We start from the raw sequence: 5236 nt of genomic DNA, 5'->3' as shown, positions 1-5236 counted from the left end.
ATAACTAGGAAACTAAGAGAGAAATCTCATCCAAAACAAAATAGTCTGAAGTGAATTTATAATCTCTGTCTTTATAGATAAACAACATGAAAGTTCAGGAGATGAAGTAATTTCATATTCACAGTAAATCAGTGGCAGTGCCAAAACAGAAAATCAGTTCTGTGTGGCACCAAAATCCATATTCCTGTCAACCATACCAATCACTTATAACAACTGTTGACCCCAAACCAGGTGACACACCTAATATTTCCTGATATTTTCTACTTGCAGTTCAGCAATGCCAAGGGGAAACCAGACCCACATCACTAAATTCCTCCTTCTAGGACTAACCACTGATCCCAACAGCAGGTGTGGCTCTTTGCCAGCTTCCTAGTCATGTACCTCGTCAATGTGGGTGGCAACTCAGTCATCATGGCAGCCATCCAGGGGGATCCCCATCTCCACACTCCCATGTACTTCTTTCTCTTCAACCTGTCTTTTGTGGACATCTGCTTTACAATGTCATTGTGCCAAGGATGCTGGCAAACATGCTGAGCAAGAGCAAGAAGGTCCCCTTTGCCCAGTGCCTCACCCAGATGTATTTCTTTGTGACCTGCGCAATTACAGACAGCTTCCCCCTGGCTGCCATGGCCATTGACTGCTACACGGCCATCTGTACCCCACTGCATTACACCACGACCATGAGCCCCAGGCTCTGCCTCCTGCTGGTGATGGCATCCTGGGTGGTGTCCCATCTCCACTCACTTACCCATATGATTCTCATGGCTCGCCTCTCCTTCTGTGGGCCCAATGTCATCCACCACTTCTTTTGTGATGCCCAACCACTGCAAATGCTCTCCTGTTCTGACATCTCTGTCAATGAGCTTTTGGCCTTCACAGAGGGCTCCTTTGTGAGGCAGGTACAAAGTCTTCTCCATCTGTAGATCCCACCTCACAGTTGTGGCACTGTATTATGGGACTGCCATCTCGGTGTACATTCAGCCCTCATCCACCTACTCAGTGACAAAGGATAGTGCTGTTACTGTCATTTTCACTGTGGTAATCCCCATGCTGAATCCTTTCATCTATAGCCTTAGGAACAAGAACATGAAGCAGGCTTTGAGAAAACTGATGCAGAAGGCAGAATAGAAAACGTGTATTTTGCTACCTCTAGGAGTTTAATCATTGACTTAATAGTCATTGTAGTAAGTGCCTACTACCTGAAGGTACTATGCTTAATTCTGTGAAGAAGGCAAATAAATCATAGCTTCTGTCCTCAAAAGTACTAATTCTATTTCATAAGCAGAAAAGATTGTCGACAGCTTGCTGTACTATGAAGTTGTCTTTATCATGAAAATAACTTGATTCATGGTTATAAATATTAATAAATTATAAAATACTTCCCTCATTTTTCCCCTGTTTCTCAGTCTTTCACAGGACATTAGAGTCCAATTAGGGCCAGCAAGAGGACCTCCATGCAAGGGAGAAGCCCAGTGTGGACAGTCAGAACCAAAGCAGGTGAGATGGGTGTCACAGTTAAGGGACAACACAGCTTAGGGAATCAGATCTCAAATGGGATAACAAGGGTATTCATGCTTGGGTAAAACCCAGCATGAGGTTTTAGAGCCCACACAAGGTGAAGAGGGCAGCAAACTAAGATAAGAACATGTCTAAATTGAGATACATAATTCAATTTATCATATCAAGTTTTGGAGAAACCACCCATTCCAGGAGTGTACAAGTTGAGCCTGGAATATCTTGCTGAGATATAATCAAGAAGGTGCTCAAAGAATGATGAGAACCATGTCAAAAGGACAAAGAAGTAATAAATTATAACTCATTGAATAAAATAAGAAACCATGAGTTTATATTTTATAAGTAAATGAACGGATGGAAATTTTAATGAGAAACAGGATATTCACATACTTTCAAACTACTGCTAAGTAAAATATTTATTACTTACAAAAGGGGAAAGTCACTTTACAAAAGAGAAATCTTCCACATTAATCAAGTAATGAAAATGAACATCATCAGCAATGGGACAATTCAAAATCATATGCCACCTGATAGGGTGTCTAATAGACTGCAATGAGAAAAACAAAGTGACCCTCCTTAACAAGGTTTCTCTTCTATGATACTCCTGCCAAAGATGCACAGCCTGAATTGAATCATGAGAAAATGTCAGATAAACACATATTGAGGGCCATTATTTTTTTTAAAAACTGGCCTGAAATTTCAAAAGTGTCAAGTTTATGAAAATCAGGGAAAATTTAAAAAATTGTTCCAGATTGAAAGAAACTAAAGAAATGAGTTAAATGCAATGAGTGATATTGAAATGGATATTTATGCTATTCCTTTGGTCATGAAGACATTGGGACATTGGGACAATCAGGGAAACTTGAATGGGATCCGAGGATTAGATGTAGTAATTTATTAAAGTTAATTTCCTGATTTTTGATGGTCATATTGTGATTATACAGAAGAATGTCCTTGTGAATAGGAAATACATACTAAAATATTCAAGGGAGACAGGGTATCAAGCTGTTAACTTACTCTTAAAAGATTCAGGGAAAGTTCTTTGTACTATAATTGCAATGTTTTTCTGTAAATTTAAGATTACTTCAAAATTTTTAATAAGTATTCAATTTTCTAAAGATTTCAATGTCACAAAAAAGGACTATCAAACCTAATGACCATGTCTAAAGAAAATGAGTGTCCAAATATGTATTGACACTGCCTTAAAAACTTATTTCTATGCAGTAAGGATGTGGTAAAGTTCTAACTTGTGTTCCTAATTATTACAATTAATATTCAAAATTTATGTTAAGTTCAATAATTTGATTTATATAATGTTCTAGATTGACTGTTACCAACTCAATTTTATCACCACCCTAGGAACTACACCTCCAGAATGTCTTTATCCCAGTGAAAGGAACTTGCATGTTGATTGTAATATAGAAGTGCAGATAGCAGAAGAATACTACCTGGAGATAGATTCAGCCAGATATGTCGTCAGACAAAAGATTTACAACAGCTTCCTGACAAACTCATGAAACTGCCTGCTTTGCCACTGTAGACTACGACTCTGTGTGAAAGCTTCTCAGAGATTCTCAAAAGCTGCAGCATCTTCCAGACAAGTTTTTGAAAACCATTTGCTTTGGTGTTTCAAGCAAACATCTTTAGTGTCAACCTCTATTACCTCTGTCAGCTACTTCTCTGATCTTTGCTCCTCTTATTCTTCCAACAATTTTTTAAGCCCAAAATTCCATATTAAACTCATTGTATCAGGAATGCAGAGTAGCATCTGTTTCTCTGACTGATACAAATTTTAGTACCAGAGGTGGTTCTAGATAAACAACTTAAATATAAGAATCTAGAATATTTTCTACAATCTGTATAGATTTGATGGTAGTAATGGCCTCATCGCTAATGGAAAATGGGACACTGTAAATCCATAGTATCCACTTGCAACATAGTTATAATCACTGCAGTTGACTGAAAGGGAAGGAAAGGCTGTGGGAGACCATGTAGCTCTGACATGTCCAGAATGTTATTGTGGAAATTAAGAGTATGGTGGACTGACTACTTCAGAGTACACTAGAGAACTTTGAGAAAAAGTATGCCAAGCTCAACACTCTAAAGTCCAAGCTCAAGAGATGGATAGAAAAGCAAAACTTTCATGATTTCCTTGAGGGAAAAAAATTCCTTCTTTCTTGTGTCACAGGGTTGAGATTTCTAAAAATCCAAACTCAGAATCTCTCCTTATGGGTGACTGAATTACAATAAAAATTGAATTCTGTCCTTGTCATTTATTTTAAAGTTAAAGCATTGCATGGGAAAGAATGATATCTTGAGAACTAGAATGGGGAGATTGTGCTAGACCTGAGTATATGTAAGGCCCAAATGTTCTTTAGCCTCCTTTGCCACTATGCACAGCACTTTCTCTGATCTCTGAGGAAGTTCTCTCTCCTTTGCCCTAAGAATCTATAATAACTTTCCCTGAAGCACATTCTCCTCAAGGTCAAATGCCACCACCCCTCCAGATGAATCACTAGACTTAAATCATGGCAGAACTGGGGGTGAGGGGAGAGACTAACAAGTCTTTACTAAGAGATGCCATACACAACCATAAAACTACAAGAAGCTGCCTATTATATCAGCAGGAAAATGGAGGAAGGGAATTTATGGGAATAAATTCTAAGGGAATTTGACAAAGAAGAGGGAAAGTTATTTTTGGATTGGATTGAATGTATTGATATGGATGTACTAACCAGAAATTCTGGATTCAATGTGTTAGCTTAAGTAGGTGAAAGTGGTTCTAACAGTTTTCTTGACTGGTTAACTGAGGCCTTTATTCAATGGTAGCCAACATTAAGTGAGGTTAAGAACTTCCTTGGTACACTATAGAGGAAGCCTAGAGATAAAAATACTAAAGCATATTTGTGTGTGCCACCTTCCTTCCCCTAACTATATCCCCTGAAGTCTGGCAAACACTTCCTTCACCAAGGCTTTGAGAAACACATTGATTAGGAACATCTCTGTAGTGACTATCGTCTAAAGACAGGTATGGCAGTGAAAGATACCATCATTGAAATGGGATCCCTGAAGTCAATGGAAATAATGTAATCCCACATCAGGAGAGCATTGATCTGCCAGGGACAAAGTGGGTATGGTTACTGTAATGTTAAGAGGGATAGAGCATAAATTAGAATGCACTAACCTGCAGAGATATTTGGCATTAGCTAACTGATTATGGTGTTCCTAGGACTGAAAATAGATAGGTAGCCTACTAAATTCTTACCTGATTTATATAAGAAAAAGTCTTAAGGTCTAATAAACTGAAGAGTATCTTAAATCACAATGTCTAATCATGGCCAATTCCAAGTTTTGAGTCATTTCATGAAACCAGAACCAAAAAATATGTATACTATAAAGTTTCCTATTACACTTCCCAAAAGAGACCCAAGGCCAAATATCAGGTTGTGTACTGGAGAAAGGTAAAATACCCAAGCTTTAGGAGATTACTGGGCACTGTCTCTGAACTGACACTAATTCTTGGGAACTCAAAACACCCCTGCGGTTGACTAACCATGCCTGCCAAGTATTACTGGATTTTGATTATTGGATTTTTGGCCCAGGTGCATCTCATAGTAGACCCAATAGAAAGTGACTAAGTGGGAGGGAAATATTGCATAGTGGTTATGGTGGGTTGATAATAACCCCAAATGATGTCCAGATCCTAATTGCTGGACTCTGA

At 38.4% G+C, this 5236-nt stretch overlaps 1 pseudogene; it reads left to right on the top strand.

Moving 5' to 3' along the window:
- Nucleotides 1-277: 277 nt before the first annotated feature.
- LOC101433045 (olfactory receptor 1L6-like) lies at nt 278-1128 on the top strand (annotated as a pseudogene).
- Nucleotides 1129-5236: the final 4108 nt, after the last annotated feature.

Source organism: Dasypus novemcinctus, chromosome 8, assembly GCF_030445035.2.
Source record: "Dasypus novemcinctus isolate mDasNov1 chromosome 8, mDasNov1.1.hap2, whole genome shotgun sequence".
NCBI lineage: Eukaryota > Metazoa > Chordata > Mammalia > Cingulata > Dasypodidae > Dasypus > Dasypus novemcinctus.
Note: the sequence above shows the minus strand (reverse complement) of the source record. Positions and strands in the feature narration are given on the sequence as shown.